We start from the raw sequence: 24,538 nt of genomic DNA, 5'->3' as shown, positions 1-24,538 counted from the left end.
TTAGATTCCATATATATGAGTTAGCATGCAGTATTTGTTTTTCTCTTTCTGGCTTACTTCACTCTGTATGACAGACTCTAGGTCTATCCACCTCATTACATATAGCTCAATTTCATTCCTTTTTATGGCTGAGTAATATTCCATTGTATATATGTGCCACATCTTCTTCATCCATTCATCTGTTGATGGACATTTAGATCTGTTTTTAAATTTATTTTTAGGAAGCTTTACTGAGATATAATTCACATACACATAATCATTCACCCACTATTAAATATATATTTGGAATGTCTTAAACTGTCTTGCGTGTTTCTCAACTGTTTTTTCATATTGTGAAAACAATCCTTTTGATTCTGTGGGTGCTCTGGTTGAATTTATCCATACTATTTCCCAAGTCTTGTTTTTTTCTTATAGTGTTTATTCCAGTCTTGTTTATTGAGATTTTTATTTCACTATGATTTTCCTTTTCAGTAGTATTAGTGTTTCATTATTCTGTTGTCTTTTATGAATGGTCTTCCTTCACTCATTTGAAAATCTTAAACTTCTTTTTCTCTATCATCCATTTCCTCAAGAGTGCGTCTTCCATTTGTACTTTGAAATTTAGTTTGAAGACTCATCCTGTGGGATGTTTCTTGTTACTGTTTTCCATTGTTTGGCCCCACCCATCCAAGTTTGGTCATCCTTCAGTGTCCTCTCGACGACTGACCAGGATACCCTGTCAAGAGACAGCACCCATGCCCTACTTTATCCCAGTTCTGATCTTGCCTCAAAAACAGCAGCCAGTCCAGAACTGATCCCCACTTCCCTTTGACCGTCTTGGAAGCTTCAGTGGGAAATACAACCTCACAAAAATTCTGCCTTCCTGCCCTCCTCCCTCTTGTTAAGTCATGTCCCTGTACCTCTGGGGTATGCCTGCCACTCCCCCTCCCTTGCTGCAATGATCAGTAATCTGAATACAGTCTTTAGTAAATCAGGCTTTCACAACATAGTACATACAGCCTTCTGTAGCACAGTCTTGGTTTGTTTTTCTTTTTAGATGATGCACTTCTTTAGGCAGAAATCCTCCACTGTCTTACATATCCTATATATCTTGGGCCTGGCTACTTTGGAACCACAGTGCTAATCCTCAGGACTAGTAGGAGAATTAATGGGCTTATCTTTTCCCATCTCTGGTTATTCACCCCTCATGTACTGCTCATTTCCTTAACTTATATTATTATAGGAAGTCTGTCCTCACCCTCACTAAAATGTGAACTCCAAGAAGGTAGGACTGAAGTTTCATTCATCTTTATATTCTACACATTACACAATCCTTCACTCAAAGGATATGGTCATTCATCATATTTTTACTGAGGTGGGCCTTGCTCTTTGCCAGGAACTGTTAGAGCTAAGGATCTATTGAGAGCAAAACCCAGTCTCTGCTCTCAAAGAGCTTGCAGTCTGATGGAGATTACAGACAACTAAAATGGCAATTGTAAGAGCTGATGGAGGGACTTGCCTGGTGGCACAGTGGTTAAGAATCCACCTGCCAATGCAGAGGACATGGCTTCGATCCCTGGGCCAGGAAGATCCCACATGCCACGGAGCTACTGAGCCAGTGAGCCACAACTACTGAGCCCACGCACCACAACTACTGAAGCCCGCACACGTAGAGCCCATGCTCTGCAACAAGAGAAGCCACTGCACTGAGAAGCCCTCGAACCGCAACAAAGAGTAGCCCCCGTTTGCCTCGCCTCAACTAGAGAAAAGCCTGCACACAGCAACGAAGACCTAACACAGCCAAAAAAAAAAAGAGCTCATGGGTTTAGTACAGAATGCTGTCGAACGTGGTTTAGGAGATCAAACGAAGATTTGTGGGAGCTTCCATGTTGGCAATCGAGTGGAGATTTAGCGAAAGGGGCCCCCTCAGAGAGCATGGTAGCTCCTTGCTTCTTTTCTCATACCTTGCCCTGTGCATCTCTTCCATCTAGCCGTTCCTAATTTGTATCTTTTGTAGTAAATCAGTAATATATTATTGAAGCGGGAAAACATAAGAAAAAAAAGAAGAAATGTCAGTACACAGGAATCAGTGAATGAAATAAATTTTTATCGTATATGTTGGGATGAAGAAAATTGATTAAAATAATCAATAAAAGAAAAAAACTTACAAAAAAGAATCAGTGTAAAATAAGAAAAAAAAGGAATTCAAAATTAAGATCTCTTTAAAAAAAAGGGAGAAAAAGAAAGATTTATGGACTCAAAGGACATTGCTTAGAGGCTGCCCTGGGTGTCATTTCTCCAACGTGTGTGTGTTTGGACCCTGACCTACACTACCTTATTCTGTAAGCAGCTCTTTGCAGGAAACCCCCCTCTGTAGGAAGTCCCTTTCCTTGCCACTTTAGCAAAGCTATATTCTAAATTTTAACCAGTTATTCTGGCCTGAGTACAACTTTCAAATCTTTTAATCACACAGTGCCTTGCCTAACTTGTCAGTTCTTTCTGTAGATCAAAGACGTAGGAATGAAGAATAATTAACACATGACCAGATCTTTTCCCCTATTAATATATGACCAGATCTCTTCTCTAGCTTCCCCTTCAGTAATCTCAAACTGTGTAACCAAACTGTGTGAACAAGATAACAACTAGAGGAAGATCACAAGAAGCCCACGAGCCTGCACGCAGTGGGGGATGGCGACAACTCGGATCCCCTATCTCAGTGATGAACGGAGATTACTTCTCTCCTTTTCTTTAAAACTTTCATGGCCAAGCAGAATCTTCAGAGCTTGTTTTTTGGGGACACTGCGTCCACCATCTCCCCAGATTGCCGGCACTCTGATTAAAGACAACTTTCCTTTCCATCAGTGTTTGTGAATTTGAGCTTGTAAGTGGCTAGCAGCGGGGCTCGATTCAACAGCAAGTGTGTAATCCCCCTTCCCCTCCTCCCACCCTCACCCTGACCCTCCACCCAAGTTTTTACTCTCCCATTGTACGCATTTCAGTGCACTAAGTCCCTTCTACACCTACAAATGGGGACAGGGGCTGCAGCCCTCTTGCTTGCTGGGGACTATGGTAGACACTATGCATATTTCTTAAATGATAAATGAAAGGAAATATTTGGAACTGAAGCTTTATGTCATTCCTTCCACATAGAAGCTTGTCCCCACCACTCCACAAGCCCAGAGTCACTCTGTAGTCTCGGCCAGACTCTGCCAACTTCCCAGCGTTCCCCTGAGTTCCCCAGGGTGCTCCCTCAAGCACTAGAGAGCATGGAAGCATTTTACATTGGATTGTGCTCATGGTTACACAGCGATATAAAATTACTAAAGTTTATCGAGCCGTACACTTACAATGGGTGGATTGCATGGTCTGTAAATTATATCTCAATAAAGCCATTAGAAGTTAAAAAGAAGAGAGGATTATGAATAGCTCTGGGAACAAATCTACATATAGTGTCTACCATAGAAATATTGGGGTTTTTTTTTTCCCATAAATGGAATTATATTTTACATATTTTTTGCAAATTGTTCTTTTTTATAATAGGTACCAGAAGAGATCTTGATGCATAAGACACATATTTCATCGATTTTAAACATATAATTTTTCCCATTTTAATGTGAACACATCTTACAACTGACTCTACATGGGTATCAAAACCTGAGAATGGGTGTCAGTGGCTTGGGAGAAAATCCAAGAAACTATAATAGAGGAACACTTTTTAAAGAAATGTTGATCAAAACTACAATGAAGTATCACCTCACATTGGTCAGAATGGCCATCATCAAAAAGTCTACAAATAGTAAATGCTGGAGAGGGTGTGGAGGAAAGGTAACCCTCCTGCACTGTTTGTGGGGATACAAATTGGTGCAGCCACTATGGAAAAGTCTGGAGTTTCCTTAAAAAACTAAAAATAGGGTTACTGTATGATGGAGCAATCCCACTCCTGGGCACATAGCTGAGAAAGACAAAAACTCTAATTTGAAAAGATACATGCATCCCAATGTTCATAGTAGCACTATTTACAATAGACAAGGTATAGAAGCAAACTAAGTGTCCATCAACAGATGAATGGATAAAGAAAATGTGGGATATATATATATACACACATATACACAATGGAATACTACTCAGCCAAAAAAGAATAATGAAATATTGCCATTTGTAGCAACATGGATGGACCTAGAGATGATCATACTAAGTGAAGTAAGTCAGAGAAAGATAAATATTATATATCACTTATATGTGGAACCTTAAAAAAAGATACAATGAGTAGATCCTAGAGTTGGTTATCTATTGTTACATGTAGGTAGTCTGTATCTGTTTATCCCAAACTCTTAATTTAGCCCGTAAATTAAGAGTTTGGGATAAACAGATACAGACTACTACATGTAAAATAGATAACCAACAAGGATCTACTGTGTAGAACAGGGAGCTATATTCAATATCCTATGATAAACCATAATGGAAAAAAATATGAAAAAGAATGTGTATATATATACACAACCTTGTAAGTCAACTATACTTCAATAAAATAAATTTTTTAAGAATGATGGGTCTTACAATTAATATTATAGTAAATTTAATGTAATTATTATTACTTAGTATGGTTACTTTATAGTTTATTTAAACACTGTTTATCAATATTCATGCTCCAGTAACTCCATATGTGCCTTTTGGTGAACATGCGTAAGTGTTACTCTAGAATAGATACATAGGAGTGGAATTTCTAGATTGAAAGGATTGCACATTTAAAATTCTCTTAGGTACTATTCTCTAAAAGGTTATATCAACATAAATGTGCATTAACAATGTACTGAGGTAGCCATTTTGTGACACAATGCATGTTTTTTGATTAATACATTTTTGCTAATCTGGTCCTGAAAAATGATATCACATTGTTTTATTTTTTTAATATTTATTTATTTATTTGGCTGTGCCTGGTCTTAGTTGCCCTGTGAGGGATCTTTTAGTTGCCACATGTGGGATCTAGTTCCCTGACCAGGGATCAAACCTGGGCCCCCTGCATTAGAAGTGCAGAACCTTAGCCACTGGACCACCAGGGAAGTACCCCATTAGTTTAGTTTGTTTGTCTTTTAACTTTGATTTTGATATCATGTAGAAGACAATTTTTACATAGTTAATTGCCATTCTTCTGTATTTGCATAAGGTATTAACCAAGATTATAAACAAATTTCATATATTTGCTTTTAGTACTTGTATAAATTCTTATTGTTAAGTTCTATAATCCATTCAGAATTTATTTTTCTTTATTTATATTCTAAATGGATAGATAGCTGTGTTAATACCATTTATGACTTGTATAGCCTTTCCCACCAGTGCTTAATAGTTCTATTTATGCTTGAACTCTATTTTGTTCCTGTGTTAAAACTGTCGATTTCTTCACAGAAATGTACATTTTAAATTGCATATCTTTAACTTCTGGTAGAGCAAACCCCATCAATTTGTTCTTTGCAAAAGTCTCTGGACTATTCTTGAGCAAGTCTCCTTTCAGACAAACATTAGAATCAGCTAGTCAAATTCCATGAAAAATCCTATTGGAAATTCAATTGGTATATATTGATTCCTCCTCTCCTATCTCTCTATACTCTCTCTGCGTGATTATATCCATTCCCAAGGCTTTAAATACTATCTGAAGGGATTATGATTATGTGTACCAGAATTCTAGGAAAGGCAAGTTTAATAGGGGCATAAATGTGAAAAGTAAGCCTATAAAGTTTCTAGGAGAAAATATAGGAAAATGCCTCTTCATGACCCTGGGGTAGGCAAGTATTTCTTACAGTGCAGTTTGCTAACTGGACAAGAAATAATTGATGACTTGGACTTCATAAAAATTAAAAATTTCTGCATGCTAAATGACACTTTAAAGCAGTGAAACAGCAAGCTACAGACTAGAAGAATATGTTCAAAATAAATACATCAGACAAAGGACAGGTTAGTAGAATATATAAAGAATTTTCACCAATCAGTTATAAAAAGGCAACACAATTTTTTAAATGGGCAAAAGATTTGAATAGAGGCTTTACAAAATAATACATCTGAATGACTACTAAACTTATAAAAATGTGCTCAACAAGGTGAGATCATAATGAGATACCACCCCATATACACCAAAATGGTTAAATTTTGAGTGGTAATTCTAAGTATTGAGTTGGCCAAAAAGTGCTTTCAGTTGTTTTTTTTTTAAGATTTATTTATTATTTTTTAATTTATTTATTTTTGGCTGCATTGGGTCTTCGTTGCTGCGTGCAGGCTTCCTCTAGATGCAGCGAGCAGGCACTAGTCTTTGTTGCGGTGCTCAGACTTCTCATTGTGGTGGCTTCTCTTGTTGCGGAGCACAGGCTCCAGGCATTCGGGCTTCATTAGTTGTGGCACAAGGGCTTAGTTGCTTCGGGGCATGTGGGATCTTCCTGGACCAGGGCTCGAACCTGTGTCCCCTGCATTGGCAGGCAGATTCTTAACCACTGTGCCACCAGGGAAGTCCCATGCCTTCACTTTTTAAGTAAAAATAAAAGACACATTTTTCATTTTCACCAAGAACTTTATTGAACAATGTATTCACCCTTTTGTTCCACTTCCTTCTGCCATTTTTCAGGCAACTTTGTAATTCCATCTTCCCAAAACTTTTTAATCTTTTTGAGCAAAGAACTGTTCCAGCTGCCTTTTACAGTCTTCCAGAGAATTGAAGTTTTTTCCAGTAAGAGAATTTTGTAAAGACTGAAACGTATGAAATCTGAAGGTGCAATGTCTGGTGAATATGGCAGATGAATCAGAACTTCCCAGCCAAGCTGTAACAGTTTTTGCCTGGTCATGAAAGAAACATGTGGTCTTGCCGTTATCCTGATGGAAAATTTTGCATTTTCTGTTAAATAAATCTGGATGCTTTTCATTGGGTGCTGCTTTCAGTTGGTCTAATTGGGAGCAGTACTTGTTGGAATTAATCATTTGGTTTTCCAGAAGGAGCTCATAATAGAGGACTCACTTCCAATCCCACCATATACACAACATCACCTTCTTTGGATGAAGACCAGCCTTTTGTGTGGTTGGTGGTGGTTTATTTCACTTGCGCAATGATCTCTTCCCTTCCACATTTTTTTACAGTATCCACTTTTCATCATCCGTCACAATTTGTCTTAAAAACGGAATGTTTTCATTACGTTTAAGTGGAGAATTGCATGCGGAAATATGGTCAAGAAGGTTTTTTCGCTTAACTTCTATGGAACCCAAACACCAAAGCAATTAACATAACCAAGCTGGAGCAAATGATTTTCAGAGTTTGATTTGGACATTTTGAGTATGTCGGCTATCTCCCACATGGTATAACATTGATTGTTCTCAATTAATGTCTCGATTTGATCACTATCAACTTCAACTGGTCTACTCGACTGTGGAGCTTTGTCCACCAAGAAATCTCTAGCACAAAACTTCGCAAATCACTTTTGACACATTCGATCAGTCATAGCACCTTCTCCATACACTGTAAAAATCTTTTTCTTTTTTTTGCATTTTTGTTGCATTTCTACCTTTCTTGAAATAATAAAGCATAATATGCTGAAAATGTTGCTTTTCTTCTTCCATCTTCAATATTAAAATGGCTACACAAAAATTCACCAATTTTGATGTCTTTTTTTAAATGCACGCTGATATGACAGCTGTCACATACAATCTAACAAAATTGTTTTGAATGAAGTAAAAGACAACTAAGTGCTACTAGAGCCATCTCACGGAAAAAACCAAACGAACCTTTTGGCCAACCCAATATTTGTGAGGATGTGGGGTAATGGGAGAGAGCATAAAATATAAAAACCACTTTGAAAAATTGCTTGGTAGTTTCCTATAATGTGAAGTGTGCAGCATAATAGAGAAATTCCTATGATAAAGCATTTCCCCTTCTAACCATATACCCAAAAGAAATGAGAGAGCATGTCCAGAAAAGGACTTGCACAGGAATGTTCATAGCAGATTTATTCATAATAGCCCAAACTGGAAAGAACGCAACTTTCTATCAACAGAAGAATGGACAAAGAAATTGTGGTATATTCATACAGTAGAATACTACACAGCAATATAAAGGAATGAGCAATTGATATACATAACAGTACACACTGTATGATTCCGTTATAGGAAGTTCAAGAACAGACAAAACCACGCTATGAAGTCAGAATAGTGGTTGCCTTGTGCCATGGCAGGGCGGTCTGGGGAGGGAGGGTGCAGGGCATGGAAAGACAGGAAGGAAACACGAAAGAATTTCCTAAGGCAAAGGACTACTGACTGAAAGAAAATTGCACAATATAAGAGTTATGAGCTAAGTTTCATTTTGGTTCTTACTGAAGACTATAGCCTGGGAGACAGTCTTTCAGTAGCTCTGAGGAACTGCTCTGAAAAGATAGCTGGGAGGCTAGTTTATACATGATTTTTGGCTGTGGAATGCATGCAGTCAAGTATGCATCTTGGTAACAGGTTACTGCCAGTCACCCAGAATAGATATACCAAGTTGATTTTGGTGCTTTTCTATGTATGGGAAGATGCAAGAAGCCTCATTCACTAAAATCCTTCCTGAGATACATCTAACTATCTAAGGGCCTGTTTGTCCAAAGCACAGAGAATCCTGTTATCATTTTAATTCCCTCTGTCTGAAGCATAGAGTGCACTGTCAGTCAACGACTGCAGCTGGTTAATCTTTGCAGAACTGGGTGATAAACAATGCTGTCTGTCTTTCTTTGTTTACAGGACGTTTCTTTATCTTGAACTAGACGATGGTTGCACAAGTATATATGTTTGTCAAAATTCATTAAGTTTTACACTTAAACATGTTCATTTTTCCATATATAAAGTATACTTCACCAAAGCACTGTTAGGATAAAGAGTTGGAGAAAGGTGACAAGGGATGTTTGTGTGATTTCTGAAGGGAAGTGTAAAACACATTAATGGGCTTTAAAAGTTGACAGCATGCATTCCTTTTTAAATTTAATTTTACTCTGAAACTTTTTGATTTTTTTTTAACTGTGTTCCAGCACTAGGACTCATTTCACCCGATAAGTTTCATTTCCAGAACCGAAATAGAACTGAGACAAGGAGAGAGAAGAAAAAATTGTACATGATGTACTATGATAAAGATAGAAATAGACTTAATTACTTAACAAAAAGCCTGTAATAGAATTAACTAAGTTGTGGGTAGTGACAAATACAGGAAAAGAAGTATTTCTCTAGAGGGAATGTGAAGGATACCTTGGAGGAAATCTTTAGAGAGAGAGTGTGAGCTGAGAGCCCTAATTAGCTGTATATGACCTCAGGGAAGTCACTTAATCTCTCTGCGGGTGATTCTATTTTATACATTTTCTTATAAGCTAAATGATAGGATTGAACTAACTGAGCTCAGAGCATCATGTTATTAAAGTTATACAATATAATGATTAATATTCCTGAGTCATCCAGAAAAGGCTAATTTCTATTCTCTGTATTTAGTTTCATAAGGCAGAGAAGGATGTAAAACATGATTTGTAATAATAAGTAATTATTGACATATTGAATGCCTCCTCTGTGCCAGGTAATAGGCACATATGCTAGGCAATATGTTTTCATTGTCTTATTTAACTTTCGCTTTAATTAATTAATGCCTTTTATAACTTGTATTGGATCAAGTAAAAGTGTTTTAAAATAATATATATATATTTCATCATCATAATAATGTAGCGTTATTGCAGACAACTGAGAAAAAAATAGAAAATCATAAAGAAAAAATAACCTTGTCACTCTGAAAGCAATTATTACCATTTTGGAACATATCTGTTGAATGTTTTATACACACTCATTTGTTTTAGTTTGTTTTCTTTGGTTTTATAAAACTGAGATCAAGTTCAATATAACTTTTGTATCCTGTTTCTATTTTTTAAAAAACATGATTTTTCAATAACCAATAGCATTACATTTTGTAAATATAATAGATTAGATAATCCCTTATTGTTGGCCAGAGGAAAAGTTTTGACACCAATAATGTAAATTTTAGTTACATGAAAAATCCCCAGGGGCAATGTCTCTATTAGGGTTCCCGGGGGGGGGGGGGGGGGGGGGGAGGGGGAACAGATGGCACACTTCCAGAGAGTAATTTGAGGAGAGTTTAACACAAGATCTGTTTACAAAAGACTGGGCAGGGATTAAAGAAGCCACAAGTAACCACACAGTATATGATCAAACGGCTGATACCATCCATTGGCCTGAAGTGGCAAGAGGAGTGAGGAGAGACAGTTACAGGAACCCGGAAACCAAGAAAACTTGGTGGAAACCCCTACCTGACAGAAGCTTAATAAGCACTTGGTTGAGGGAGTAGCCAGTCTGCAGGGACACCAAAGAAGGAAGCAAGGGGATAAAAGCCAAGATACTCCACCTGGCTCTGAGCTCCTGTCCATGCGCTCCACTCAGTCTGTCCTCCTCAATCAGAAGCCATGGGACCAGGCAGACTTTGGTGTGGTCCTCATAGGTTGGCCCCCTTGGGTATAATACATGGTAAAGAAAAGTGAAGACTGCATCTGGAAGAGCAAATGGAATTCCAAACACATGAACTTTCTTGATTTAATCATGCTTATTTGCCAAAATTTATCTTTGTAATGACCTGGTCTGGAAATCAGAGAAATTTTCTCTTGAGAAGTGATGTTGAATCTGAGATCTAAAGGATGTGCAGGTGTTTAAAATGTGATGAGTTCAAAGAAGACATTCAAATGGCCAATAGGTATATGAAAAGCTGCTCAACATCACTAACCATCATGGAAATGAAAATCAAAACCATAATGAGATATCACCTCACACATGTTAGGATGGCTATAATCAAAAAGACAAGACATAACAAGTGCTGGGGGGCTTCCTAGGTGGCGCAGTAGTTAAGATCTGCCTGCCAATGCAGGGGCCACGGGTTTGATCCCTGCCGCAGGAAGATACCACATGCCGCAGAGCAACTAAGCCCGTGAGCCACAACTCCAGAGCCCATGAGCCACAACTATTGAGCCCATGTGCTGCAACTACTGAAGCCCACGTGCCTAGAGCCCATGTTCCACAACAAGAGAAGCCACCACAATGAGGAGCCCATGCACCACAATGAAGAGTAGCCCCCACTTGCCACATCTAGAGTAAGCCCTTGCACAGCAACGAAGACCCAAGGCAGTCAATAAATTAATTAATTAATTTTAAAAAACCACAAAACCCCACAAATGTTGGTGTGGATGTGGACATAATGTAAGCTGTTGGTGGGAATTTAAATTGGTATACCCATTATGGAAAACAGTATGGACTTTCCTCAAAATGTTAAAAATAGAAGTACCATATGATCCAGCAATCCCACTCCTTTGGTATATATCTGAAGAAAATAAAATCAGTACCTCAAAAATATACATGTATACCCATGTTCATTGCAGCATCATTCACAATAGCCAAGATATGGAAACAACCTAAGTGTCAATGATGGATGAATAGATAATGTGGTCTATATAGACAATGAAATATTGTTCAGCTATGAAACAGAAGGAAATTTTGTCATTTGTGACAACGTGGATGAAGCTTGAGGTCACTATGCTAAATGAAATAAGCCAGACAAAGACAAATACTGCATGGTATCATTTACATGTGGAATCTTAAAAAAAAAGCCAATTTCACAGAAACAGACAAGGGTGAGGGGGAAATGAGGAGATATAGGTCAAAGAGTACAAACTTTTGGTTATAAGAAGATTAAGTTCTGAGAATCTAATGTGGAGCATGTTGACTATAGTTAATAATATGGTATTATATACTTGAATATTGCTGAGCGAATACATCGTAAGCATTCTTATCAGAAAAACCAGAGTTAATTGTGTGAGGGGTTGGATATATCAATTATCTTAATCTTGGCAATCATTTCAATCATTTGATGCAATGTATTAAATCTTCTTTGTACACTTTAAGTATATAAAACTATATTTGTCAATTATTCCTCAATAATATTGGAAAAAAAATTTAACTAAAAAAATAATGTTATAAGTAAGGAAAAGAACACTCTAAAGCAGAGGGAATAGCATGTGCAAGGTCCCTGAGGTGAAAGAATATTCAAGAAACTGAGAGAAGGCCAGTGGGTAAAACAGAAGGACAAAGGAGAGAACAGAGTCAAAGAGAAGAGAGCAAAGATTTTGGCAGGGTCACACTGTGGATTTCACTAAGGATTTTGGTTTTTATCCTTAAAACAAAGGTAAGCCATTGATAGGTATTAGGCATCCAATGACAGATTGGATTTTGTGTCTCAAGAAAATCACTCTACTCTGGGGAGAATGGATTAGCAGGAAGGGAAAAATGAAAGGGATGTGGCTATACCAGTAACTCAGATGAAAGCTTGAACTAAGGTAGTGAGTGGACATGGTGAGACAGAAAAAAAGTCTAAGAAATTTTAGGGACATGAAACTGACAAGACATATATATGGGATATAGCAGTGTGGAGGTGATGGCAGTGTCAAGGAATGTACTAGATTACTTGCTTGTAAGATTAAATGGAAGAAAAGCTTTTTGGAACTGGGAAATCACAAAATGATTCATAATAATTAATCAAAAAATGAAAAAGGAGGAGGGGGAGAGGTGGAGGAGAAGGAGGAGAAGGGTTGGCTGTTTTTTAGTGAATTAAAGTCTGTATACTCCAGAAATAAAAGAAGATGGTTCAGAAGCTGAACAGTGAGAGCAGAGACCATTTCTAAAATTTAGCATTTGTTAAACAATTATTAAAGGAAGGTGGAAGGCATGCAAAGGAAGACCTGGGAGGGAGGGCAGAGGGATGACATGAAACAGACCTTGAGGAAAGAGGAATTTATGCAAAAATGACACAGGTTGCTCCAGATTCAAGAAATGATTCAACTTCGGAAAAAATTCAATAAAATAGTTAACACAAAGATACAAATAAGCAAGCAGACAAAATTATTACTTTTATATTCAGTATTTATTTTGCTTCTCCCTGGCGATAAGCACAGCCTCCTGCTTCCACCCTTTATTTATCTATCTATTTATCTATTTATTTATTTATTTTATGCCACTCTCCGTTCCCCCTCCCCGTTCTCTCTTTCTTTCAACATTGTGAGCTTCCTAAGGGAGGGCCCACACTTCTCAACTACTCTGAACACTGGGTCTGTCATTACCTAGTTCCTCTGAACCACAGTGCAAATCCTAAGCACCACCATGAGGATGAATCGTCTGCCTTCTACAGACCCATCTCCAGCTAGTTGCTCCTCTTTTGAGGGCCCCCTCTCCTTATCTTATATTATGGTGGAGTGTTCTAACCCTGCTATTGTGTGAGCTTCTAGAAAGCAGGACTGAAAGAACCCTGACATGACGGCGGATGGGGTGAGTACAAGTGTCTGGGAGAACAGAAGAGCATGGAACGACAAGCCTAGAGACAACCTGGAGGCCATTTCCCAGGTAGGTGCAGACCTGAACTCTGACCTGGGCCTGCTTCTCCTCCTACAGCATTAGCAATTCTCCCGTGTGGACGTTGGAGAGTAGGGGTGAGGTTCAAGGAACCCCGCTCCCGCACTCTCTCTAGTATCTATCAAATGGGGGAGCCCCGGGGCGGGGACAGTCTTCGTGCCAAGTGGGTACGCGCACTCAGCAGCCACCAACGCATATTTCTGGGATAAATAGATGGGTAGGTGAAATACTTGTACGATGGAAACTTCTTGTGGCTTCTCCCCGACGAGACGTAGAGCCCGTCTAAGCCCCGCAGTTGATTCCGCCAGTCCGGGGCGCGCGTCCCTCGGCCCTCTACGCGGAGGCCCGGCCCACCGCCGGGCGCGGCCCCGCTCCGCGCGCTCCCTCGGCTCGGCCCCGTACCCTCGGGGACACGCGGAGCGGTAGTCACGTTCCGGGCCGCAGTGCGCTTGCGCAGAAGGTGCTACTGCCTAGCGGAGGGGCGGAGCTTGCGGAGCTCAGGCTGCGGTGATGAGGGAACTACGGAAAGGATTGGAATGGCAGTCAGCTCCGGCTCCGCGGGGCAGTTTAGCGGGTGCTTGCAGGGAACGCCAAGAGGACCTGTTGGGGACTGACCTGAGTTTACACTTTTACTGATTTTGCCTTTTTTTCAGTTAAGCTTGGTGGTCAAGAGCTTGCGCTTTGCAGATCGCAGTCTGTTCTGACACCACGTGCCTCTGTGTGGCCTTAGGCAAGTTACCTGCCCGAGCTTCAGTGTCTACCTGTGTAAAATGGAGCTGATAATAGTTGTGGGCTTCACAGGGCTTTTGTAAAGATGACATTAGACAGTGTATGTAAAGTGCTTACCAGTGCCTGGCACAAAGGAAACGCCCATTAAGTGGTGAGTGCCATTACCATCACCAATGATAACAGCATAAGAATCATCATAATGTGTGTTTTGTGTGTGTGCCAGGATCTTTTGTATGCAACTGTTATGGTGGTAGTCTTTGGGAAGTACCGGAGAACATGAGCGGTAACAGGAAATTAAAGGCTGGAAAATGTTCTGATTTTGGAAAGGAGAAGAAAGTAGATCTTGAAAAATGGACTCTGGTAATCCTGACTTTTACTGAGCACCAATGCAAAACCAGGATGGATCTTATCAAAGGTAGTTTGTGAGGAGAATTCCCTGGCGGTCCAGGGCTCAGGACGCTGCGCTTTCACTGCAGGTTCCATTCCTGGTCGGGGAAATAAGATCCCCAGAAGCCAAGCAGCCAAAAACAAACAAAAAATGGTCATTTGCAGAGCCTTTAGAAAAGGAACTGGTATGCACTATGAAGCAGTATGCATTCTCTAAGAACAATAAAGCAAGCCAGCTTAAGTTTTTGAATGGATAGTAAAGTGATAGTTTAGCGGGAAACCTTTGTCTTTTCTGGACCTAAGTCATTTGAGCAAAAATCTCAGCTTGAGATGCTACCCCATTGTAAGCGCCTTTACCAAAATAATTTTTTTAGCTACACAGGTAATATGTGAATACCTTTAAGTTGTGAAAAATTCTAAAACTAAAAATGAAGGGAAAGGAGAGGGTGTGGAGAAAAGGGAACTCTCTTGCACTGTCCTTGGGAATGTAAATTGATACAGCCACTGTGGAGAACAGTATGGAGGTTCCTTGAAAAACTAAAAATAGAATTACCATATGACCCAGCAATCCCACTACTGGGCATATACCCAGAGAAAACCATAATTCAAAAAGACACATGCACCCCAGTGTTCATTGCAGCACTATTTACAATAGCCAGGTCATGGAAGCAACCTAAATGTTCATCAACAGATGAATGGATAAAGATGTGGTACATATATACAATAGAATATTACTCAGCCATAAAAAGGAACGAAATTGGAACATTTGTAGAGACATGGTTGGACCTAGAGACTGTCATACAAAATGAAGTAAGTCAGAAAGAGAAAAACAAATCGTATAGTAACGCATATATGCAGAACATAGAAAAATGGTACAGATCAACCAGTTTGCAAGGCAGAAATAGAGACAGAGATGTAGAGGACAAACATATGGACACCAAGTGGGGAAAGTGGGGGCGGGGGTTGGGGTGGGGTGAATTGGGAGATTGAGATTGCCGTATATACATTGCTAATAAGAAAAAAAAATCAAATTGTACACTAAATACATACAGTTTATTGTATGTCAGTTATATCTCAAAAGTTCTTCAAAAACAAACAAAAAAATGAAGGGAAAGCCCTTCAACATCCCCTCCCAATTCTATTCCTTACTCCAATCATTAGTTTAGTGTGCATTTTGTTCAGATACTTAAAAACCTAGTCCTACCCTGACTTGCAGCAGTTAGGACTTTATTCTGCCAACTGAATACTGAACAAAAGAAAGCAGTTTATTAGTCTCATTGGAAAGGAAGCCCAGAGAAAGGCAGCGCAGAGCTAGCAGGCTCTTTCAGTCTTGGTTTCATCATCCACAGGTTTGTCCTCATGATCACAAGGTAATTGCTGCTTCTCTAAAGATGAGTCCACATGTTAGCAGGAAAGGAGAAAAGCCATCTTGTGAAGTTTTATATTTTAATTCAAGAAAAGAAGCTTCCTGGAACATCTGCCTACAAATCACTGGCCAGGCTGTATCACATGACCCCTCTATCAACATGGGAGTCTAGGGAAGTAATTTACCTTTCAAGTTACCTAAAGTATAGAATGGCATAGTAAAAATGAATTGTGAATATCTTTTGGGTAACCAAATTTTTAATATCTGCCACAGAAATATAGAGGTTGGTTTTGCTTTTTCCATAAATGAACTCACAGTGTATATATTTTTTGCAACTTGCTAGTTTTCCTTGGCAATATGAATGAATTAGAACTTTCCATGGTGGCCTGTATGAACCTTCCTTGATTCCTTTAGCTGCTGCCTAATACCCTTGTTTCATTCACATGTTATTATCTCTGAAATTGGAATGCATCTTATAGTTGCTGTCAGCTAGGCAGCAGTAGTGATGCAGTTGTCATTGCCTGCTGGATATGCTTCAGAACTTGCAGAATGGATATTAGCAGCTTGGAATATTGATGATCCTGAGTCTTAAATGTGATTCAGAAGGTTCAGACTCCGAGAAGAAGATTTATATACGCTTTAATCAATTTGTTTTACGAATACTTTCATTTTAATGTATGTATGAGGATGATATGGAATTAAAAATCCATGTCTTAAGTCTCATGTGGCTTTTTAAATAAGTATAAATTAAAAATTATAAATGATAAGAAAGCATTGTGTCATAGTTTAATTAGGAACATTTTTCTTTCTTAATGATTCATAAAATAATGTCTACGATTGATGACATCCTGAAGTCAGGATGTTCTACACTATGACTATCCCTTTGTTTAATCATCTTCCTACCAATAGGTGTTAAGTTTTTACTTTTTATTTTCCAATACTGCTTCAGTAAACCCTTTTTCATGCCCTTTTTTCCATATGTGCAAATACTATTTCTCAAGATTCCTAGAATTTCATGTTTAAAAATTCTAATAGCTACTGTCCTCCCCCAAATCCATAACTCCACTCTAATATTGAGAAAAACTGAGAGAGGCTTCCCAGGTGGCACAGTGGTTGAGAATCCACCTGCCAATGCAGAGGAGGGTTCAATCCCTGGGCTGGGAGGATCCCATATGCCGCAGAGCAACAAAGCTCGTGAGCTACAACTGTTGAGCCCATGTGCCACAACTACTGAAGTCCACACGCCTAGAGCCCGAGCTCCACAATAAGAGAAGCTACCTCAGTGAGAAGCCCAAGCACCGCAATGAAGAATAGCCCCCGCTCGCCACAACTAGAGAAAGCTCATGCAGCAACAAGGACCCAATGCAGCCAAAAATAAATATAAATAAATAAATAAACAAATCTTAAAAGAAAAACTAAGGGACATCCTATAAGATATCTGACTGATACTCCTCGAAATTCTCAAGGTCACAGTGAACTAAAGATAGTACAGGGTTCCTATATACGTCCACACCCCCCCCCCCAGCCCCCTTTCTCCTATTGTTAACATCTCACATAAGTATGGAAACATTGTCTCAATTAATGAACAAATACTGATACGTTATTATTAACTAAAGCTCATACTGTATTCAGATTTCTTTAGTTTTTGCCTAATGTCTTTTTTTCTGTTGCAGGGTCCCATACACAACAGCACATTATATTTCATCATCGTGTCCCCTTATGAGCCTCTTGGCTGTAAAAGTTTCTCAGACTTTCCTTGTTTTTCATGTCCTTGTCATTTTAAGGAGTACTAGTTAGGTATTTTGTCCTCCAGTTGGGGGTTATCTGGTGTTTTTCTCATGATTGGACTGGAGTTTTGGGTTTGGGGGAGGAAAACCACAGAGGTAAAGTGCCCTTCTTATCACCTCATTTCAAGACTATCAACATGACATCACTATTTGATGTTAATCTTTCTTCCTTCGTTCCTTCGTTCCTTCGTTCCTTCGTTCCTTCTTTCTTTCTTTCTTTCTTTCTTTCTTTCTTTCTTTCTTTCTTTCTTTCTTTCTTTCTTTCTTTCTTTCTTTCTTTCCTTTCTTTCTTTCTTCTTTCTTTTTGGCTGTATTAGGTCTTTGTTGCTGCACATGGGCTTCCTCTAGTTGCAGAGAGTGGGGGCTACTCTTTGTTGCGGTGCATGGGCTTCTCATTGCAGTGGCATCTTTTTTGCAGAACACAGGTTCTAGGCACACGGGCTTCAGTAGTTGTGGCATGTGTACTCAGTAGTTGTGGCATATGGGCTTAGTTGCTCTGTGGCACATGGGATCTTTTCAGACCAGTAATGGAAACTGTGTCCCCTGCATTGGCAGGCAGGTTCTTAACCACCACGCCACCAAGGAAGTCCTTTGATGTTAATCTTGATCACCCAGCTGAGATAGTGTTTGTCTGGTTTCTCCACCATACTCTTCCTCTTCCTTCTTTACATTCTATACTCTTTGGAAGAGTCACTATGCACAGCCCACACTTAAGGAATGGGGAGTTATGCTGGAATTCTTTGGCATGGCAGATTTATCTATGCTCCCTCATTTACTTATTTATTCAATCACTTATTTCTTTATTTTTGGCTGCATTGGGTCTTCGTTGCTGGGCGCGGGCTTTCTCTAGTTGCAGAGAGCAGGGGCTACTCTTCGTTGGGTGTATGGGCTTCTCATTGCACTGGCTTCTCCTGCTGCAGAGCACAGGCTCCAGGCACTCGGGCTTCAGTAGTTGCGGTGCATGGGCTTTGTTGCTCCATGACATGTGGGATCTTAACAGACCAGGGATCGAACCCATGTCCCCTGCATTGGCAGTCGGTTCTTAACCACTGTGCCACCGGGGAAGTTCCTCAATCATTTATATATGTATGGACTCATGGATATTTATTTTATACCTTGGATTCTAATTCAATAATACTTTATATTATTGCTCAAGTTGTTACAACAAAAAGGCCAATGGTGCTTTTTCAATTGGCTCCTGTGTCTCTCTGATACATCCCCATAACTGTGTGTGAATGTGTTGAGTGTGTGTGTGTGTGTGTGTGTGTGTGTATGTGTGTGTGTAGTTTACCTCTTCTTTATTTTCTGGCACTATAAATTCTCCAGGCTCATCTTGTGTGTTTCCTATCCTGATGGTTATAACCAACCATCTCTCCAAGGAACCTTTGTTCCTTTTATTGGGGAATGGTATTAGAATATAAGATCTGGGCACTATATGTGTAGAAGTCAATTTTTACATAGTTAAATGTATCAATCGTGTCATATACCTTTGCTTTTTGTATCTTATGTAGGAAAGTATTTGCTTTTTTGATAAAATGGTTCTGTATATTATTCTGCATATTAAGTTCTATATTACTTTCATACTCATACAATTTTCTTTTACATGTAGCTTTAAAATTCATCTGGAATTTTTTTTAATATGATGTAGAGTAGAAATGTTATTTCTTTGCAAATGGATAGCTAAGTATCTCAATCCCATTGTGGACTAATCAACACTTTCCTTATGATTTATACATATGATATTCCCGCCTGTCCAAGAATATGTTTGAGCTCTATTTTATTCCTTGGATTTAATTGTCTAGTCCTGTATAGCAACATGCAAATTTAATTTATATAAGTTTATAGAATATTTTGTTATCTGGTAAGGCAAGTCCCATCTCTGATCAAAAAAGTAAAATAAAAATTTATTCACTATTCTTGAACATTTTCTCTTGCAGATGAATTTTAGGATCAACTTGTCAAATTCCATGAAAAATACTTTGGGGATTTTGATTGGTTTGCATTTGGCCCTCCTTTCTTATCTGGCTACAGAGGTGGTTCTCAAACCTCTGGTTTTAAGAATTAACTCTAAGAACTGAGAAGAAATGTGTGATAGCATAGAGCCTATAGAGAGAAACAGAACTTTTTTAACATCAAGATTTTGACTCTGCTATTTCTTGACTCAAGGACATTTTGAATACAAGTTTAAGAACATAAGACTATCAATTGGAATTATACCATCATTCACAAATTTTTGTTGAGAATATATTTTCTGGAGTCAATTCTATTACATTCATTTAATTCCCTGGCCAGTGAACACAGTTAGATGATTTCCAATTTTTTACATTTCTATTTTACTGAAATTATAATTAATAGGATCAAGTCTTTTCTATGAAAAAGGTCTATTTTAAATTTAATTTATTAGCATTTCTGCCATTTTGAGTGCTAGTTTGTGAATGGTGTTTCTAGCAAGTCCTGTTTTCCCAAGTCAGGTTAGCAGATCTGACATTTGCCACATGCAGTTTTAGCCATTATCAATTTTATTTTGTATTAATTATTTCTGCCAGAAATATTTATTATGAATTGGACAAAATGCTGATATTTTATACTTAATTATTAATTTATGAGAATGTTGTGAGCAAATCCTTCCAAATGCTCCAGAGGAATGATATTTCCTTGTTATCTTTCATTGGCCTATTGCTTTTTTAGCTTCGCCCATAGTAATACTAACTACTCATATTTACAGTAGAGTTAGGAGCAAGCTAACTCTTAGTTAGATCAAAATGTCCTTGGTGAGAATACGCCCAGGACTAAAATGTTCACCAGGTTTAAAATTGTGGAGTCAAAATGGCTGGGTAAAATAAAACGAAAGAAAAGTAAGCAAACAAAAAACCCCACACATCATACAATGCTTTGTCATTCCTATGAAATACCATAGTTTATTGAAGCATTCTCTATTGATGGACTTTTAGGTTACTTCCAGTGTCTTTTCCCTCCTCTCCTTGCCCCTCTTTTTTTTTTCTTTTTTTCTTTTTTTAAATTTTTGCCTGGACCACTGGACCACTGGGGAAGTGCTCTTCCTTCCCTCCTGCTCTCCCTTCCTCTCTCCCCTCCTCCCTTCCTTCCTGCTTGCTTGCTTTCTCTTTCTTTCTCTTTCTTTCTTTCTTTCTTTTTCTTTCTTTCTTTTCCTTTCTTTCTTTCTTTCTCTCTCTCTCTCTCTCTTTCTTTCTTTCTTTCTTTCTTTCTTTCCTTCTCTTTCTTTCCCTCCCTTTTTCCCCCTCCTTCTTCTTCTCCCTCTCTCTCCCTTCTTCTCCTCTTCTCTCTATACCTTCTTTTACTTTCCATTATCAAAGCTGCAATCACAGGCAAATGTTTTTCTAGGAGAGGCACCTAGAAGTGGTATTGCTGAGTTAGAATTTGAGAGTGAAAGGAAGAGACTAGTAGCAACTAATATTGAAGGTACAATTAGGGATCTAAACCAACTCTTCATTTTTCAGACACGAAATCTCTTCCCCAAGGTTTCACAGCCTATCAGTGGCAGGGTAGGTCTAGAAATGTAGAACAGTTTCAAGCAGCATTATGAAAAGTAACACAGGCTTGTAGCAGTGTCTTCAGACATTTAAGAAGGGTTAGACCTCCAGCATAAACTGTGAAACAGTCTATGTAGGCTGCTGTTACCTCAAGTTTAGTGTTGAGCCTGAAGTCACTGTAGGTTAGCCAGATTGGCAATTGGGAAGGAAAGCTGGGTATGCACAAGACCGAGGACAAACTAGATCCTTTCAGGGCAAGCTTGGACCGACAAATAACACCAGGACCCTTGAGGAAAAACTGAAACCTGCCTCCTGCTCCAGGTGACATCTTGACTGTGACCTTAGACCCCAAGGCAGAAATGTTTAGCTAAGCTGCTTCCTGACCCACGGAAACTGTGAGATAATACATGTTCACTGGTTTAAGCCTCTCAATTCCTCTAACAAGTTACACAGCAATAAGTAACTAATAAACCTAGGTACCAATAGTATGTTTACCAAAACCACCTCAATAGTATGTTCACCAAAACAACCTCAATGTCAGATTGCTGTGGCACCAGCAGTTCCAGTGGCCAGTAGCTTGCAAATCCAACCACTTTAAAATAGACAAGGTGGGTCTCATGCAAAGGAAGAGTGTAGGCATTTGAAATCCATGAGTTCTGGAATTTTCATGCAGCCTGGATTTCATTCTGGCCCTGATCCCCCATCACTTTCTGACCTGGCAGTCTTCTACGTTGCTCCATCAGCACTAGCTTTTGGTCTCCTAACAGCTCCACCTGTGCGCTCTTGTTCAGCACTCCAAGCTCCTTGTTCCTTCCCTGGACAGCTGGATCCTGTAGGTTGAGACATCTTTGTTTTTCTCAATGCTCATGTCTTACAAAAGATATTTGGATCTATCTAGCCATCTGAAGGATAGTCTGCCCTTCTCCAGTTTAGGGAAGGGGATGTTCAGATAAAAAATCAACTCTATGCACTCCTAGGCAGCATCACTGCCACCCTCTGAAGCTTCCTAAAAACTATCCTCCTACTTGTCTGGTATTTGATTTTATGTTTGAAGAGAAATGTGCAAAGAGATAGATTGTCTAGCAGCCAGAGATTGCCTAACAGGATAGCTGTATCTTGGTGGGGTCACCACAGATCAAGGGCTATCCAGTCTTCTATTATGTGATAATAATATTTACATAGGAACTACTAAAGTGATTTCTATATGTAATTCATTTAATCCTCTCAACAATTCTGTGATGTAGGTATTCAGCTTTAAAAGATCATTCACCATTTTATGACTAAGATTTTCCAGGAAACAATTTCAAAAATCTTGGTCCATTATTGTAATTAGCTATCAAAATGCTACAGAAATTCTGAGATTTCCATATCTGAACTATACCTCAGACTGTCTCTAGCATTAAAGAGTGGTTTGCAAATACTTTTTTTTTTTGCCACACCACATGGCGTGCAGTATATTAGCTCCTAGACCAAGGATCAAACCTGTGCCCCCTGCAGTGGAAGCATGGAATCTTTTTTTTTTTATTTATTTTATTGTGTATTTATTTATTTTTGGCTGTGTTGGGTCTTCGTTGCTGCGAGGGCTTTCTCTAGTTGCAGAGAGTGGGGGCTACACTTCGTTGTGGTGCAAGGACTTCTCACTGTGGTGGCTTCTCTTGCTGTAGAGCACCAGCTCTAGGCTTGCAGGCTTCAGTAGTTGCGGCATATGGACTTTGTTGCTCCGAGTCATGTGGGATCTTCCCAGCCCAGAGCTCGAATCTGTGTCCCCTGCATTGGCAGGCAGATTCCTAACCACTGTGCCACCAGGGAAGCCCCCCAGAAGCATGGAATCTTAACCACTGGACCACCAGGGAAGTCCCTGCAAATACTTTTTATACTATTTATTCTGATATTTGATTCAGAAAGTATGGTCATATTAATAGAATGATTTCAGTGCATCTACGCACCCATGCCAGCTTCTGGTGAATATCCCTACTCCCAATCTCTGCTGTGTGGGGTGGTTAATTTTGTACTAGACGTACCTCCCTTCCATCCCATAATAGCTGACTGAGTTAAAGCAGACTTCTGATCCAAAAGCAATCAATTCATAGGCTGCCAGCGTGTGTCCTACCTTGAAATGGTGAGCTGGGCCAATCATATTTTTTGTGTGTGGGTAAATGTGAATCAAGAGAGGAGCAGGAGGTTTCTACCCTTGGCCAGGGAGCCCATGATGGCCAAGTGCAGGTGAGTAAGCAGAGGGAGCAGGCTGGGAGGTAGGGAAGAAGGAGCATATAGAGAGAGACAAAGGTGTAACAAGACAAAGAGGGAGACAGAGAGACAAAGAAAGCCAGGGGCAGAGACATAGAAAGACACACTGACCTCAAATGCGAGAGATAAAAATTGGTTCCTAGTGGCTCTTAGGTTCCTGTGAGGTTTGCTTAACTTGGGTTGTTCCTATATTTCAATTCACGTAAAATTCAATAAACACCTTTCCTTTCAGTGAGTCTGAATGAATCTCTTCCTTGCCGCTCAGAGAACCTAATGAAAGCTGTCTCTAATGTCCATACTTAATTCGATTTTAGGGATACTGGGTCTGGACAGTCAAAATGGTTGAATAAACTAAACCCCAATGTGTTAATTTACAAAGAGAACTGTACTTTCTCAAAACTGTGGAGTATTCAGTTTGGATGATGAGTGCGTTTTCCTTTCTTTAAGAAAACTTCTGTAGAAACCAACTCCAATATCAAGACTGCTTGGTGAGACTGGATCTGAGCAAAGGGGAGACCATTTTCAAAATTATTCTCAACAAGCTATCAGAGGGAATTCCCTGGCAGTCCAGTGGGTGAGACTGTGAGCTTTCATTGTCAAGGGTGTGGGTTCGATCCCTGGTCGGGGAACTAGGATCCCACAAGCTGCGTGGTGCAGCCAAACCCCACCCCCTCCAAAAAAAAAAAAAAAAACCAAACAAACAAACAAAAAAACAAGCTATGAGAGTGCAATGTGGGACTTTCCTGGTTGCACAGTGGATAAGAATCTGCCTGTCAATCAGGGGTCATGGGTTTGATCCCTGGTCCAGGAAGATCTCACAAGCCATGGAGCAACTACTTAAGCCTGTGAGCCTAGAGCCCTGTCCTCCACAACAAGAGAAGCCACGGTGATGAGAAGAATGCGCACCACAAGGAAGCGTAGTCCCGGATCACCGCAACTAGAGAAAGCCCGCAGGCAGCAACAAGGACCCAACACAGCCATAAATAAATAAAATTAAATTAAATTTAAAAAAAAGAAAAAAAAAAGAGTGCAATGCATCACTCACCTCCATCATGGGAATGGACTTCCTGCTCTTGAGGAGGGGACAAGTC

The 24,538-nt window shown here is 39.4% G+C and overlaps 1 non-coding gene across 1 annotated transcript; it reads right to left on the bottom strand.

Moving 5' to 3' along the window:
* Positions 1 to 4,966: 4,966 nt before the first annotated feature.
* TRNAR-UCU (transfer RNA arginine (anticodon UCU)) lies at positions 4,967 to 5,039 on the bottom strand. Its single transcript has one exon. It is a non-coding gene; the product is annotated as a tRNA-Arg (tRNA).
* Positions 5,040 to 24,538: the final 19,499 nt, after the last annotated feature.

This window comes from Hippopotamus amphibius, chromosome 2 (assembly GCF_030028045.1).
Source record: "Hippopotamus amphibius kiboko isolate mHipAmp2 chromosome 2, mHipAmp2.hap2, whole genome shotgun sequence".
Classification (NCBI taxonomy): domain Eukaryota; kingdom Metazoa; phylum Chordata; class Mammalia; order Artiodactyla; family Hippopotamidae; genus Hippopotamus; species Hippopotamus amphibius.
This window is presented reverse-complemented; position numbering and strand designations above follow the sequence as displayed.